The following is a 15,645-nucleotide window of genomic DNA, read 5'->3' as shown; positions in this document are numbered from 1 at the left end:
TTTCTGCAATGTCCCAATCATGTTTTATGAGTATCCCCTCTCTCTTTCTGAGAGAAGAATATTTGCTATATTTTCCTTGGCCTGGTCTTGTAGTAAATGCAATTGAAGAGTATGTACCGAACCCCAGTTTTGCTTTGCTACTCATACTGTCTATTTTTTCATTTGAAATCACCCAAAACAGGGCTTACATAATAGACTGGAATTACATTACTGGAGAGCGCAAAATGATCTCAAACTCATCCAGTATTACCCAGCTCTTTCTTTATATATATAGAATGAATTCTCTGAGAAGTTAACTGACTTACACAAAGTCATGTAATTTGACCCTTATTAAATATAGATTTAGCATAGGAATTCTAAGAAGTAGGAGATCTTCCAGGAATTATAGATAATAATAATTCTTTCCTACTTAACTGATACACTTAACAACAATCTATGAAATACTATGTTAATTTGGATAACATAGTAGGTGTTCAATAAATATTGGATCAATGAAAGAATAAATAAATCTTGAAACTGAAATAACATGCAGAAAACAGGCAAAATCAGCTGGAAACCAGGACTGTGAGATAAGCAGCAATAAAAGAAAAAGGAAGAAAGTACAGGTTTTTGTTCTTTTTTAAGAGTGCTCAAACTGTACAATTTTCAGTCCGGCATTAAGTGATATCACGAACATAGTTATGGCCACATTCATGGTATATATTTTAGGCAAATGGTAACATCTGAGTGCTACAACGAAATCTTCAAACTTCTTCATCCCAAAGTTACTGAGTCCAAGTATCTAAAAAGCCACTTAAATTTTTTTTAACATTTATTCATTTTTGAGAGACGGAGAGAGACAGCGCATGAGTGGGGGAGGGGCAGAGAGCGAGGGAGACAAAGAACCAGGAGCAGGCTCCGGGGTCCGAGCTGTCAGCCCAGAGCCCGATGCGGGGTGTGAACTCACCAATGGTGAGATCATGACCTGAGCTGAAGTACAAGGCTTAACCCACTGAGCCACGCAAGCGCCCCATAAAAAGCCCATATTAATATTTTGCCCACTTCGTGCCCTCCCTCATTCACTGCATTAAACACTTTGCTGCCAGACATTATGCTAAATCCTAGAGACCGAACAATATATGAATTAGATACAATTCGGACCCTTTTGGAGTTTACACCACGGCAGCACCTACAGGTTTTGAACATTACTTCCTCAATCAAGTATTTACTGAAAGTATGAGTAATGCCGAGACAGAAAGTTCAGAAAGAAAAGTGCTCCGAGAGTATTAACAGGGAAACAGACCCAGTGGTAGTGTCGGAGAACGGTTCCTTGAAGAAGCGCTAGGAAAGGATTGAAGAGGGATGGGCCAAGGTAGAGGGAGAACAGCAGTTTCGCTTTCTTTCCGAGTTTCGGTTCCTCCCCGCCCACTGCACTCCTGAAGCAGAGGATCCGCCTGACGAATCAGCAGAAGGTCAACAGCGGCCTGACCCTACGTCAGGCGTGCTCACGTCGTTCACCGCGCTTCTCATCACGTAGGTATTTTACCGTCTCACATTATCAGGGAAGGAGGGTGAGTACAGGACAGTAAGGTATTTTGCAAGTATGCGCTTGTGAGGCCACCTTCACATAACTTTTATTACAGTATGTTGTTATATAACTCTTCTGTGTTATTATTGCTATTAATCTCTACGGTGCCTAATTTACAAATTAAACTTTATTATAGGTGTGTATATATATTCCAAGGTTCCCAGTGGATGCTTGAAATCACAGTATATACATATATATATATACATATATATATATATGTATATATATATACACATATATATGTATATATATGGATTTCATAGCAAATATATATATATCACAGCATATATATATCACAGCATATATATACTATGAATATATATATGCCATGATATTGATATGTTTATAAAATATATAAAATGTGTATATATGCTGTGATAATATATATGAAATATCATATATATAAAATACATATAAATATATTTTATATAAAAATATATATATATATGCTATGATTTCAAGCTTCTGCCGGGAGCCTTGGAACGTATCTCCCATGGATAAGGGGGGACTGCTGTACAGTATTAAGATTCTTTGTGGAGACAGAACAGAGCAAGTTCAAGAACTGAGAAAGGCCAAAGAAGGCTGGCATGCAACAAGCCAAGTGAGAGTACCGTGAGATCAGGATTTGTATGAAGCAAATTGCAGTTCATCCACAGTGGGTTCCTGTTATATGTAGTTAGAATAACTTCACTTGATCAATGTTAGACTGCCCTTCTGTGGTTCATAGGAGACCACCTATCATCGTTATTAGAAAACTGACTTCCTACATATTTGAATGTAACAGCCTCACAATTCTCAGTCTTGATCTTTCATTACGTTTTGCTGAATTATGTTTCCCCACTTGCACCCCAAACATGGCAATCTCAAATAGGGTAATAATGCATTGATTGAAGAGATTGTATTGGTATAAGCAGAAGATAATTATTATTTACTATCATAGTTATGATATCTTTGATTCCTAGAACTTTGGTGCTAAATCAGTTTTCCATTGCATCCCATAAATTTGTAGAGGATTAGAAGTCTTGGCTCAAGGGCTCAAAACTTGAACACCAACTTAAAAAAAAAACAGTTTTCCTTAATCAGTCTCAAAGTGAGTGTTCTCTTGAACTAATAATACTTTATAATCAATCAGATAGCTATTACATGACATTTTGACTTCCTACTAGTCCAATTATTATCAATTCTGGAAACTGAATTCAGTGTTTTTTCTTGAATGTTTAAGAGATATAAATAACTCATATTCAATACATTCTGTGAAATCCATAGAAACTTTTCACACTGAATGCCTTGCTATATGGACAGGGATGTGATTGGTTTGTTTCATACTTTGCATATATATACTGAATTTAAGTATAAACATACACATTTAAAATTTTTCTATTTAATCATCATTTATTTTCCTCAGTTTTAAGAAAAATGGTCTTTAGTAATTTTATTCTTATTTGAATTTGTGTTCATAATGTATTTAGAAATTTAAGTCCACTAAGGTTTCTTTTCCCTGATTAAATAAAGTATTTTGAACTTGATACAATTTGAAAGTTTACCTTAGACAGAATTTGGAAGTTTACAGGAACAGTGCCTCTGACAGAGAGACAGAACATTTGAAATATCTAGAAGAATGTGTGATTTCAAAGTTTATAAAAATGATATAATCATATTTTTCTTCTGTCTTCTTCCTCCACTAATGACTTTTATTTCTGAATATCTTATTGTTCTAATTCTGTTTACCAATTAAGTGGCCTCTAATTACCAGTGCTTCCAAGATGACCTAAGTGCAGTGACCTAAGTCATGAAGCATTTTGGCAATGGGAAGTTATGTTGGGATGTGCTTTATTCATTCTAAAAACACATCCATGTTTTTGTTTAAAAACAAGTTTTAAACATATAGACGTATTTAAAGTCTCCCTACAGCTTGTTTCTATCACATTGACATTTCAAGTTTAAAGTCTAAACATTTTAAGAACAGTTTGTAAAGATGAATATGTTCTTTTGTGAATTAGTGTGAGGACAGGAGGGACAGACAACATGAATCACATTTGAGTCCTGAAAGTCATGAGGGTCATGTTTTCTTTTATTTTGGAAATACGCTTTTGTACCATATAGTTAGGTTAATGTGGACAGAGTTTTTAGTTCTATTAAGTTTTAATCTTGCCTTCCCTGCTCCTGGAATGAAGACTTTATTTTTTATTTGTTTGTTTGTTTTTTGTATCTCTACATTTGATTAGCTTCAGTGACTTGGTGTTAGGGCAGCCTTCTATCCTGATTTACTCTGATTTGAATTCCAAATTGATTGAACAAACCCCACATTAATAGGTTGGCATTATTCTATGGACATAATACAGTGATTGTTGGAGAAGTGTGGCTTCAAAGTCCACCCAGGGTGTCAGATAGTAAATGGGCCTTTTGTTGGCTTTGGGGGTTGGATTATTTTTCTTTGTCTTGCTGATTTTGAGATTGTTGGACAGAAATGTAACTTTTTCTTTTCTTCATTTTGGCAAGAGATTAAAAAATCTCAGTAATGTTTCTTTAAAAGGCTTCTCTGACTTCCGTACAACTTTGTCTCCGAATTAACTTTTATCTCCTGAAAATGTTGGGGCTGGGGATAAGCCAGGCATTTACATGACATTTACAACAATTAGAAAGTTCACTGGTTGGGACTGATCTTTGGTCACTGAGTTTAAAAAGACTGGATGCTGTAATGCCAACTGATTGTATGATTGTTTAAGCCTCACTCATAAAGGATTGTAGCTGAAGAGTCTTTGTCTCGGGCAGGCCTGTGAGACCCAGCTGCATCTGTCTCTGGAATGAATGCCTTTGTGTAAATGGTCAGCCCTGCTCTGATATTTGATCAGCCCCTATTTGTATCTCAACCTATTTCTACATCAGCAAAGTGTGCATATAATGCTGGTCTTTGTAATCTGGTTGAGAATATGCTTGGGTGATCAGAGGTTCCCCCTATACTGTCACCTTTAGATGATTATGTCTAGTGGAAAGAAGTGTTATGTGAATAATTATAAGTGTTAAGTGAATGACTGATCCATACCAAGCGAGTGAGGACTGGGACTTTGTTTCCAAGTCTGCAATTCCCTGTAACCAAGGTGAGGTATCTGACTTGGCTGTTTTGATTGATCACATTAACTAGAAAGTTTAGAAGATTTTCATTTCCTACAGACCCAAGGACTATGTCATCAGGCTTTGGCCATTGAAAAAGGAGAAGAAATATTTTTTATTGTTAGAGCCTTTTGAAAAGTAAAGAAATTCATAGAAAGCCAGCTATACCCACACCCATCCACCTCCCCACCCCCTACTGCTGTATACAGTAATATGGGAGTAAAAAGTCAAGCTGGTAATACTATTTCCTGATTTCGCATTGGGAAATTCACTCAGACCTCCAAAGTCTTTCTGTTTTAAATCATAACCTCATAAAGTCACAATCAATCCTTACATCATAAAAAACTAGGAGAAATGTTTCCAATGGAAATACAATTGGCGTTTGGGGCAAAACAGTTTATGTTGTTCTTTCTTGTGTGTGATTCTCCCAATGTTGCAGTAAGTTGACTATATCTGACCCTTCAGGACCTAGATACCACCCTCTTCTAATAGACGTGACAAGAGAAAACTCCTTCCTTTGTATCACCACCTCCCACATTTACAAATGCCTCTGAGAAACTGTAGAGTGGTGCCCAACTGAGAACCATGGTAAGGTAGTATGAGTACTGAACTATTTTGAAAAATACAGAGGCATAGCCACATGCATAGTTTACCATGTTTTATAAAAAATAGAATATGAAAAGTAACATTCAGCCGTAAAACTATAGAGTACGTGTAGACAACTCCTGCCTTTGAAAATATTCCAAAAGGGTTTACATTTTTAAAAAGTAGTTATTTATAACTTTATACACACTTTTCTGTAGAAACAATTAGGTTGCATCACCAAGATTTATTCAAAAAGTTGTAGAGTTTTTTGACTAGAAAGGCCAGAGACTCATAGAGGTGTGGCATCAAGCAAGAGTTGAATTTGACAAAGTCCAGATTCTGGTTTTTGGCCTTGAACTCTTTCAGTATTACCCAGGACAATGTGACTGCGTTGAGAAGCTTGCTGGCTCAGATATGACAAGAATATCAACTAATTTGCATATTGGGGGCCATAGAAGCATATTCTCAAACCCTCTATGGTATTATGTCCTAAGATCAAAGATCCTGAGGATTTGCATTAGTAACCATAGTGAAAGAAAATGACAGGTCCTGAAGCCCAGCTCTTCCAGTCCATGAAGATATCTGGGCAAATGTCCTTTCATAACTGAAATGCCCATGTCCCTCAGATTCTGATTCTCTATCCTTAGGACAGTGGTAGATAAGCTGCAAGAATTTACTTCTATATACCTCTGTGTTAACTTCACAGATTAAATTGAATGCTGTTTCTAGCCAAGTTCACTGTTCCCACATGTCTAGGAAATGATCTATTGCTTCCTATTTGGGGTTGACATTAATTTTACTTCAGAGGGAAATAGTCTTCCTCACATCTCAGAGTTCTTCCTGATGACTCATGAAGAAATGAGTCATCTCATATACTGCAGATACTCATATAGATAAAATAGCATTAATGACAGCAAATATTATAGAGCATTTACTATATGCCAGAAATGGAAATAAGCATAAAAAGTTAGAAAATAGGTCTTTGTTAATACACATTTAAAGAACTATTGAAATACCTCAGTGAACTAAGAATTATGTAATAAATTTAAATAGGTTGCTATAATATTTTTCATGAGTTTATCATCTTATATTGTTCTAAGTAGGAAAAACATTGTACTCCTGTAAACACTTAGTCATAGTTGTGTCTCACCCTTATTTTTCTTCCACTGAATCATTCTTTCCTCCATTAGGCATCAGGCAAGCAGTCTCCAAGCATGAAACATCATTCACCTCATTTCAGACAGACCCTGTGACAAATTACAGCCTCCTCAGACATTAAAAATACATTGATCAAGAGAAGTTGTAAGACATGGAAGAAAAATTAATCCATACCTCTCTTAGAAAGAAAAGAAGGAACCACTTTGCTGAATGACCTTTGAGCTGAACAGACCATCAAGTTTTAAAAGTACCTGCCAGTTTCACATCCCTTCTGAGGTAAGTGTACTAAAGAACATATTCTAGACTTCCCATCCACATTTATTCTTTATTGTGAAACAGCCGCGAATGGTGTGGATTGCTTCTGCCAGCTCCAAAGGGAGGCTCGTTGATTCTTACCCCATCTTTCTCTCCAGAATAATTTGTTTGGTTACTTACTGCCTCAGCCGACCAGCTCATAGCAGTTCCCTTGCCACTCTGATATGTTCAGCAGTGAGTCTAAATTTTCCCAACCCATGTGTCCGTATTCAGTGTATTAGTATTTTGTGGCTGTTGTAGCAGATTACCATAAATTTAACGACTTATACAATATGAATTTATTCTCTTACAGTTCTGTAGGCCTGAAATCTGATATGTGTCTCACTGGGTTCATATCAAGGTAGTGGATTTTTTTTGTTGTTTTCACCTGAAGAATCCCAACATATACATACTCCAAATGGTTCCTTTTGGTATATTATATCATGATTTTTGAAACGTGTAGGGAAAAAACAGTTCAGCTATCTAGCAACAAACTAACAATTGTCACAAAGGCAAACCTAAACAGTAAGGTATATCACAACAGAAGTATATTGCCAATGAATTGACCTAGCAGAAACTTTTCCAGGAAGGACATCCCAGAATTGAGTAAGGCAACCTGGGCCAAATCAAATCTTCCCTTTGGGCTACATACTTGCTGGGTAATCAAATAAAAGTTAGGTCACTTGAGCTTAGATTATTCCACAAGCTTGCTGTCCATCTTACTCTTAAAAGTTTTGCTAACACCAGGACCAGAAAAATTCTAGACCAATTAGGCTATTCTGTCCTATTGCAGAACAGAACATGTTTGTCATGTTATACAACCTCAGAGGTTGAAGGAGATTTTTTTCATGTATAGCATGAGGAAACCAGAAAACCTCAGAGAGGACACACCACTGAATTCAAAGGAGAAAGGAATAGACACCCAATAAAAGAAACTTACTTAGGTGTTTTCTAAGAATGGTAATTACATTTCTTTTCATGCCGCCATTTTACATCAATCCAATTTAATTAAAGCAATCAAATAAGTTAAGTATGTAGATATATGAAGAACATAATGCCATAGACTGAGCCACATTAGTATACTTCCTTCTGATATTTCCAGTGACTAAGGAACTAGATTTTGTTATAATTTGCAAAGTGGGTGCCATAAAATAGGTCATCGTTGTTTGGAAAAAGAAAAATAAAGAATTATACTTTCAAGCTAATTCTTTCTCCCTTTGTTTTTTTTTCCCTAAGGAAAAACTTTTAAACTGTAAAAAGTGATAATTAACAAGGCAGTGTAAGGAAATAATGAGAGGAAAACATTACTTAGGAGTAAAAGGGATTATTATTAACATCAGAGATTACTGGCTTTCAACTGGTTTTAATCACACTTGAGAATAGAACTGTAATCATATATTGAAAAGAGCAGAAGTACAGGTATTTTTAAATCTTCAATAATAAAAGTATATAATTACCTCCAATATATTTCAGAAAACCTATGTAAAATATTGCAAAACAACCCTCGTTAATTTCTGCAGTTTTTGTTTCCCCATAAAAATTGTTTCTTTATCTAATAAGATCCCTCCCAATGATTTTGTGTGGACCATGATTTTAAGCTTAATTTTAAACTATTTTTGCTACTTATAGTACAATATTGTTTTTTTCTCTCCAAACTAGCTGAGGAGGATTTAAAAACAGTTATCCACAATTCAACAGGCAGGATTCCTATCATATAATTCAAACAACATTTTCAAATATTCAGGTCACATAATGCTTATACATGAAACTGGGTGTTAACACTTAGTATTTTAAAATTCATGTTTTTGAACATGGCAGAAAAGTAGGGGGACCCTTTGTTCCCTTGTCCCTCAAACACAGTAGTATTGAGGCCAGAAGACTTGGAATTCCAGGCATCTGGACTACAGAGTGACAGAAACATCTCCAGGGGCCCACGGGGACAACTTGGAGGGCCATAGGTGTGTAATCGCAAACTGGGAGAGATAAAACAGGCAGTGTAGGCACAGAGGAGAGGGATCCCCTTCTGTGGAGAGAGAAAAGGAAGAGAAAGAGAGGCTGTGGAAGTGTAGGATTGTATTTGGACAAGAGAAAAACCATGAACTAGGGAACGGAAAAAGCAGAGAAAGAACCAATTTCTAACTTGATCCAGGGTTGCAGGGCTTTCTCTGGACTGGGCCTGCCATCCTGTATGCCACCTGGGGAGGAGGGGGAGCCAGCCCTGGGGTCCTGAGCAAGCTCAGAGGCCCAGTTGGAGAGAGCAGTCTTCTCCCTTGAGTGCTGTGGGAAGAAGGCATATAGCTGCTCCGAGGACAAAAGACCCTACAGGTGCCCCCCAGCCAGAGGCCCTTTGTCAGTGGGCTGGGTGGAATGGCACTACCCTGGAACTGGGGCACAGGGAGTGGGGTCCTTTAAGACATCAGGGTTTGAATCACAGCTGAGTGCCTGGGAGGCATGGGAGACTGTGAGTGAGACAAACCAGAGCGCTCATGCCCCTGAGGCACTGTGAGGACAGCCTGAACAGAGTGATTTGGGTCACCCAGTCCAGGGAGGAGAGACTGGGGTGTCGCCATATTTCTCCCCATCACCAACAAGGTGGGGCTTCAGGGAACGGAAAAGGGGCCCACAGTGGAGGCAGGACCCACCCACACCAAACCATGCCCCTCCGTGCCTGGTAACTGTGTATCTACCAGAACAAGATTGACACTGACCAAACCAGATGGCCCCTCCTCCAGACCAGCACAGCCACCAGTTCCAAGGCACCATCTGATATGAGTCCAGTGGTTTTGCATTATCTGATTTGATTCTTGTTCAATTCTTATATATATATATGTATATATTTTTTTATTATTATTATTCTTTTTCCTTTTCTTCCTCCTATTTCTTACCTTCTCTAGCCTGGTTGTTGGTTTGTTTAAGCAGACGTTTTTAATCCCCTTCTGTATCCTTCTTTATTTTCCTCTCTCTCTCTCTCTGGATTAAACTGTATAGTTTCTCTGATTTTCTGCCTGGTAAAATTTTTTTTCTTCTTTTCTTTTTCCTTGCCCCTGTCATTTCTCTCTTTGTAGGAGATAAGGCTTCTTCCACCACCGCCCTCTTTATTTAAAATTTTTTCTGGGGTTACTTCAACAAATAAATCAAAGCACTCCTGGTAGAAGGTCCAAACCACCACTATGAGTAGGGCGATAAAGGAACCAGAGTCACAATGACAGGGAGCATGCAACACACTCCAAAAACATCTTCTGAAGGGCCAGGCCCTGGACAGTGTATGACCCCTTTTTAACATAGTAGTACTTGCAGGTGTGGGACACGTAACAAGCTATTAAAACACATAAAAGAAAACTAGACAAAATGATGAAATGGAAGAATTCTCCTCAAGAGAAATTCCAGAAAGAAATGACAGCTAGAGAATTGCTCAAAACAGATATAAACAATATATCTGATCAAGAATTTAGAATAATAGTCATAAGATTAATAGCTGGGCTTGAAAAAAGCATAGAAGACAGCAGAGAATCTATTGTTGCAGAGATCAAGGAACTAAGAAATAGTCATGACAAATTAAGAAATGCTATGGGGTGTCTGGGTGGCTCAGTCAATTGTGTCTGACTTTGGCTCAGGTCATGATCTCGCAGTCTATAAGTTTGAACCCTGTGTCAGGCTCTGTGCTGATAGCTCAGAGCCTGAAGCTTGCTTCAGATTCTGTGTCTCCCTCTGTCTCTGCCCCTTCCTGCTCAGGCCTCTCTCTCTCTATCTCTCAAAAGTAAATAAACATTAAAATTTTTTTTTTAAATTAAAAAAAAGAAATGCTGTAAATAAGGTGCAAAATAAATCAGATGCAGTGACAGCATAGACGGAGGAAGCAGAGGGGAGAATAAGTGAAATAGAAGATAAAATTATGGAAAATGATGAAGCTGAGAAAAAGATAAGAAAATATAGACCACGAGGGGAGAATTAGAGAACTAAGTGATTCAATGAAATGTAATAATATCCATATCATAGGAGTTCCAGAAGAAGAAGAGAGAGAGAGAAAGGGGCAGAAGGTTTACTTGAACAAATTACAGCTGAGAATTTCCCTAGTCTAGGGAGGGAAGCAGACATCCTAATCCAGAAGGCACAGACAACTCCCTTCAGTTTCAACAGGAATAGGTCTTCTCCACAGCATATCATAGTAAAACTGGAAAAATACAAAAATAAAGAGAGGTTTCTGGAAGCAGCCAGGGACAAATGGGCCTTAACTTACAAGGGTAGACACATAAGGGTAGTAGCAGATCTGTCCTCTGAATGTTGGCAGGCCAAAAGGGAGTGGCAGGAAATAGTCAATGTGCTGAATAGGAAAAATATGCAGCCAAGAATCCTTTATCCAGCAAGGCTGTCATTCAGAATTAGAGGGAGAGATAAAGCCTTTCCCAGACAAACAAAAACTGAAGGAATTAATGACCACTAAACCAGCCCTGCAAGAGATCCTAAGGGGGACTCTGTGAGTGAAATGCTACAAAGACTACAAAGGACCAGAAACATCACCACAAGCATGAAACCTACAGATAACACAATGACACTAAATCCATCTTTCAATAATAACTCTGAATGTCAATAGACTAAATGCCCCAATCAAAAGACATAGGGTATCAGAATGGTTAAAAAAAACAAAAACAAAAACAAAAAACAAAACAAAACAAAAAACACACTAAGATCCATCTATATGCTGTCTTCAAGAGAACTGAGGACATCTTCAGATTGAAAGTGAGGGATAGAGAACCATCTATCATGTTCCTAGAAGTCGAAAGAAAGCTGGAGTAGCCATACTTCTATCAGACAAACTAGATTCTAAACTAAAGGTTGTAACAAGAGATGAAGAAGGGTATTATATCATAATTATGGGCTCTAGCCATCAAGAAGAGCTAACAATTTTAAATATTTATGCCCTAACTTGATAGCACCCAAATATATAAATCAATTAATCACAAACATAAGCAATCTTATTGATAAGAATATGGTAATTACAGGGGACTTGTTAATAATCCACTTACAACAATGGACAGATCATCCAAATAGAAAATCAATGAAGAAACAATGGCCTTGAATGTTACACTGGACCAGATGGACTTGACAGATATATTAAGAACTTTTCATCCAAAAGCAGCAGAATACACATTCTTCTTGAGTGCAAATGGAACATTCTCCAAGATAGATCACATAGTGGATCACAAAACAGCCCTTAATAAATATAAAAGAGTTGAGATCATACCATGTGTGTTTTCTGATCACAATGCTATAAAACGTGAAATCAACCATAAGAAAAAATTTGGAAAGCCTCCAAATGCATGGAGGTTAAATAACATCTTACTAAAGAATGAATGGGTCAACCAGGAAATTAAAGAAGAAATTTAAAAAATATATGGAAGCAAATGAAAATTAACACAGCAGTCCAAACCCTTTGGGATGCAGCAAAGGCAGTCCTCAGAGGAAAATACATTGCAATCCAGGCCTATCTCAAAAAACAAGAAAAATCCCAAATACAAAACCTAACCACACACTTAAAGGAACTAGAAGTAGAACAGCAAAGAAACCCCACAGTCATCAGAAGAAGATAAATGATAAAAATTAGAGCAGAAATAAACAATATAGAATTCAAAAAAGCCGTAGAACAGATCAGTGAATCTAACAGCTGATTTTTTGAATGAGTAAACAAACTTGATAGACCCCTAGCTAGGCTTCTTAAAAAGAAAAGAGAGAGAACTCAAATAGATAAAATCATGAATGAAAGAGGAGAGATCACAACCAACACCACAGAAATACAAACAATTATTAGAGAATACTATGAAAAATTATATGCCAATAAACTGGACAACCTGGAAGAAATGGACAAATTCCTAGACACCCAGACACTACCAAAACTCAAATGGGAAGAAATAGAAAATTTGAACAGACCATTAACCACAAAGAAATTGAATCAGTTATCAAAAATCTCCCAACATATGAGAGTCCTGGGCCAGATGGCTTCCCAGGGGAACTCTACCAGACATTTAAAGCAGAGTTAATACCTATTCTTCTCAAGCTGTTCCAAAAAATAGAAGTGGAAGGAAAGCTTCTGGACTTGTTCAGTGAAGCCAGCATTACCTTGATTCCCAAACCAGACAGAGACCCTACTAAAAAGGAGAATTATAGGCCAATATTCCTCACAAACAGGAATGCAAAAATTCTCAACAAGATACTAGCAAATCAAATTCAACAGTGTATTAAAAGGATTATTCACCATGATCAAGTGGGATTCATTCCCAGGATGCAGGGCTGGTTCCATATTCGCAAATCAGTCAATGTGATACATCACATTAATAGAAGAATGGATAAGAACCATATGTCCTGTCAATAGATGCAGAAAAAGCGTTTGACAAAATACAGCATCCTTTCTTGATAAAAACCCTCAAGAAAGTTGGGATAGAAGAAACATTACTTTGACATCATAAAAGCCATATGAAAAGCCTGCAGCTAATATCATCTTCAATGGGGAAAAACTGAGAGCTTTCCCCCTGAGATCAGGAACATGACAGGGATGTCCACTCTCACTACTGTTGTTTAACATAGTGTTGGAAGTCCTAGCCTCAGCAGACAACAAAATGATACAAAAGGCATCCAAATTGTCAAAGAAGAAGTTAAACTTCTACTTTTCACAGATGATATGATACTCTACATGGGAAACCCACAAGACCACCAAAAAGCTGCTAGAACTGATACATGAATTCAGCAAAGTCACAGGATACAAGATCAATGTACAGAAATTGGTTGCATTTCTATACAACAATAATGAAGCAACAGAATGAGAAATCAAGAAATTGATCCTGTTTACAATTGTACCAAGAACCATGAGATACCCAGGAACAATTGCACTGGCATTCTTCTCAGAGCTAGAACAAACAGTCTTAAAATTTGTTTGGAACCACAAAACACCCTGAATAGCCAAAGTAATGTTGAAAAAGTAAACCAAAGCGGGAGGCATCACAAGCCCAGACTTTAGCCTCTACTACAAAGCTGTAATCATCAAGACAGTATGGTATTGGCACAAAAATAGATATGTAAACTGATGGAATAGAATAGAGAATCCAGAAATGGGTTGGCCAGCTAATCTTTGACAAAGTAGGAGAGAGTACCCAATGGAAAAAAGACAGTCTCTTTAGCAAATGGTGCTGGGAGAACTGGACAGCAACATGCAGAAGAATGAAACTGGACCACTTTCTTACACCATACACAAAAATAAAAGGGTTGAAAGACATAAATGTGGGACAGGAAACTATCAAAAATCCTAGAGGAGAAAACAGGCAGTAACCTCTTTGACCTCAGCTGCAGCAACTTACTAGACATGTCTCTGGGGGCAAGGGAAACAAAAGCAAAAATGAACTATTGGGATCTTATCAAGATAAAAATCTTCTGTACAGCAAAGGAAACAACCAACAAAACTAAAAGGCAAATGATGGAATGGGAGAAGATATTTGCAAATGACATATCAGATAAAGAAAGTTAGTATCCAAAATCTATAAAGAACTTAAACTCCACACCCAAAAAACAAATAATCCAATGAAGAAATAGACAAAAGACATGAATAGACACTTTTCCAAAGAAGACATCTAGATGTCGAATAGACACGTGAAAAGATGCCCAGCATCACTCATCATCAGGGAAATACAAATCAAAACCACAATGAGATACCACCTCATACCTGTCAGAATGGCTAAAATGAACAGGTCAGGAAACAACAGATTTTGGAGAGGATACAGAGAAAAAGGAACCCTCTCGCACTGTTGGTGGGAATGCAAACTGGTGCAGCTGCTCTGGAAAACTGTGAAGGTTCCTTAAACAATTAAAAGTAGAATAACCCTGGGGCGCCTGGGTGGCTTGGTCGGTTAAGCGTCTGACTTCGGCTCAGGTCATGATCTCATGGTCCGTGAGTTCGAGCCCCGCGTCGGGCTCTGTGCTGACAGCTCAGAGCCTGGAGCCTGTTTCGGATTCTGTGTCTCCCTCTCTCTCTGCTCCTCCCCTGTTCATGCTCTGTCTCTCTCTGTCTCAAAAAAATAAACGTTAAAAAAAAAAAAAAAAAAAGTAGAATAACCCTATGACTCAGCACTAGCACTACTAGGAATTTATCCAAAGGATACAGGAGTGCTGATTATAGGGGGCACATGTACCCCAATGTTTGTAGCAGCACTATCAACAATAGCTAAGTTATGGAAAAAGCCCAAATGCCCATCAAATGATGACTGGGTAAGGAAGATGTGACTTATATATACAATGGAATACTACTTGACAATGAGAACGAATGAAATATTGCCACTTGCAACAATGTGGATGGGACTGGAATGTATTATGCTAAGTGAAAAGTCAGTCAGAGAAAGACAGAAATCATATGTTTTCACTCATATGTGGAATTTGAGAAACTTAACAGAAGAGCATGGGGGAATGGAAGGGGAAAAATAGTTTCAAACAGAGAGGGAGGCAAACCATAAGAGACTCTTAAATACAGAGAACAAACTAAGGCTTGAGGGGGGGTGTGAGGGAGAGGGGGAAATGGGCATTGAGGAGGGCATTTGTTGGGATGAACACTGGGTGTTGTATGTAAGCGATGGATTGTGGGAATCTACTCCCTAACCCAAGAGTACATTGTATACACTGTGTGTTAGCTAACTTGACAATAAATTATATTAAAATAAAATTAAATTAAATTAAATTAAAATAAAATTCATGTTTTTCCCTCTTAGAAATAAGTTAAAGATATGATGGCTTAAAAATGAATATTATGAAAATAATTATTGCAAAGGTAAACATTTAAGCCTTAAATCTGCTGTCTGGAAAGGTACAATTTTTATATTCTCTTAGAAGAATATGTGTGCTTTTAATTACATGTTTGAGAAAATAAACCCATTTAAATCCCATTTGTCAGTTAA

General features: G+C 37.5%; 1 long non-coding RNA gene across 1 annotated transcript in view; it reads left to right on the top strand.

Moving 5' to 3' along the window:
- The first annotated feature begins 1,506 nt into the window (after positions 1-1,506).
- The window catches only part of LOC122210692, a 490,688-nt gene continuing 476,549 nt past the window's right edge, over positions 1,507-15,645 (top strand). Inside the window, exons 1-2 of the long non-coding RNA XR_006198171.1 lie at positions 1,507-1,550; positions 6,454-6,697. This is a non-coding gene — a long non-coding RNA (uncharacterized LOC122210692). The remainder of the gene's footprint in view (positions 1,551-6,453; positions 6,698-15,645) is intronic.

Source organism: Panthera leo, chromosome A2, assembly GCF_018350215.1.
Source record: "Panthera leo isolate Ple1 chromosome A2, P.leo_Ple1_pat1.1, whole genome shotgun sequence".
Classification (NCBI taxonomy): Eukaryota; Metazoa; Chordata; class Mammalia; order Carnivora; family Felidae; genus Panthera; species Panthera leo.
The sequence above is the reverse complement of the archived record's forward strand: the minus strand, read 5'-3'. Positions and strand labels throughout refer to the sequence as shown.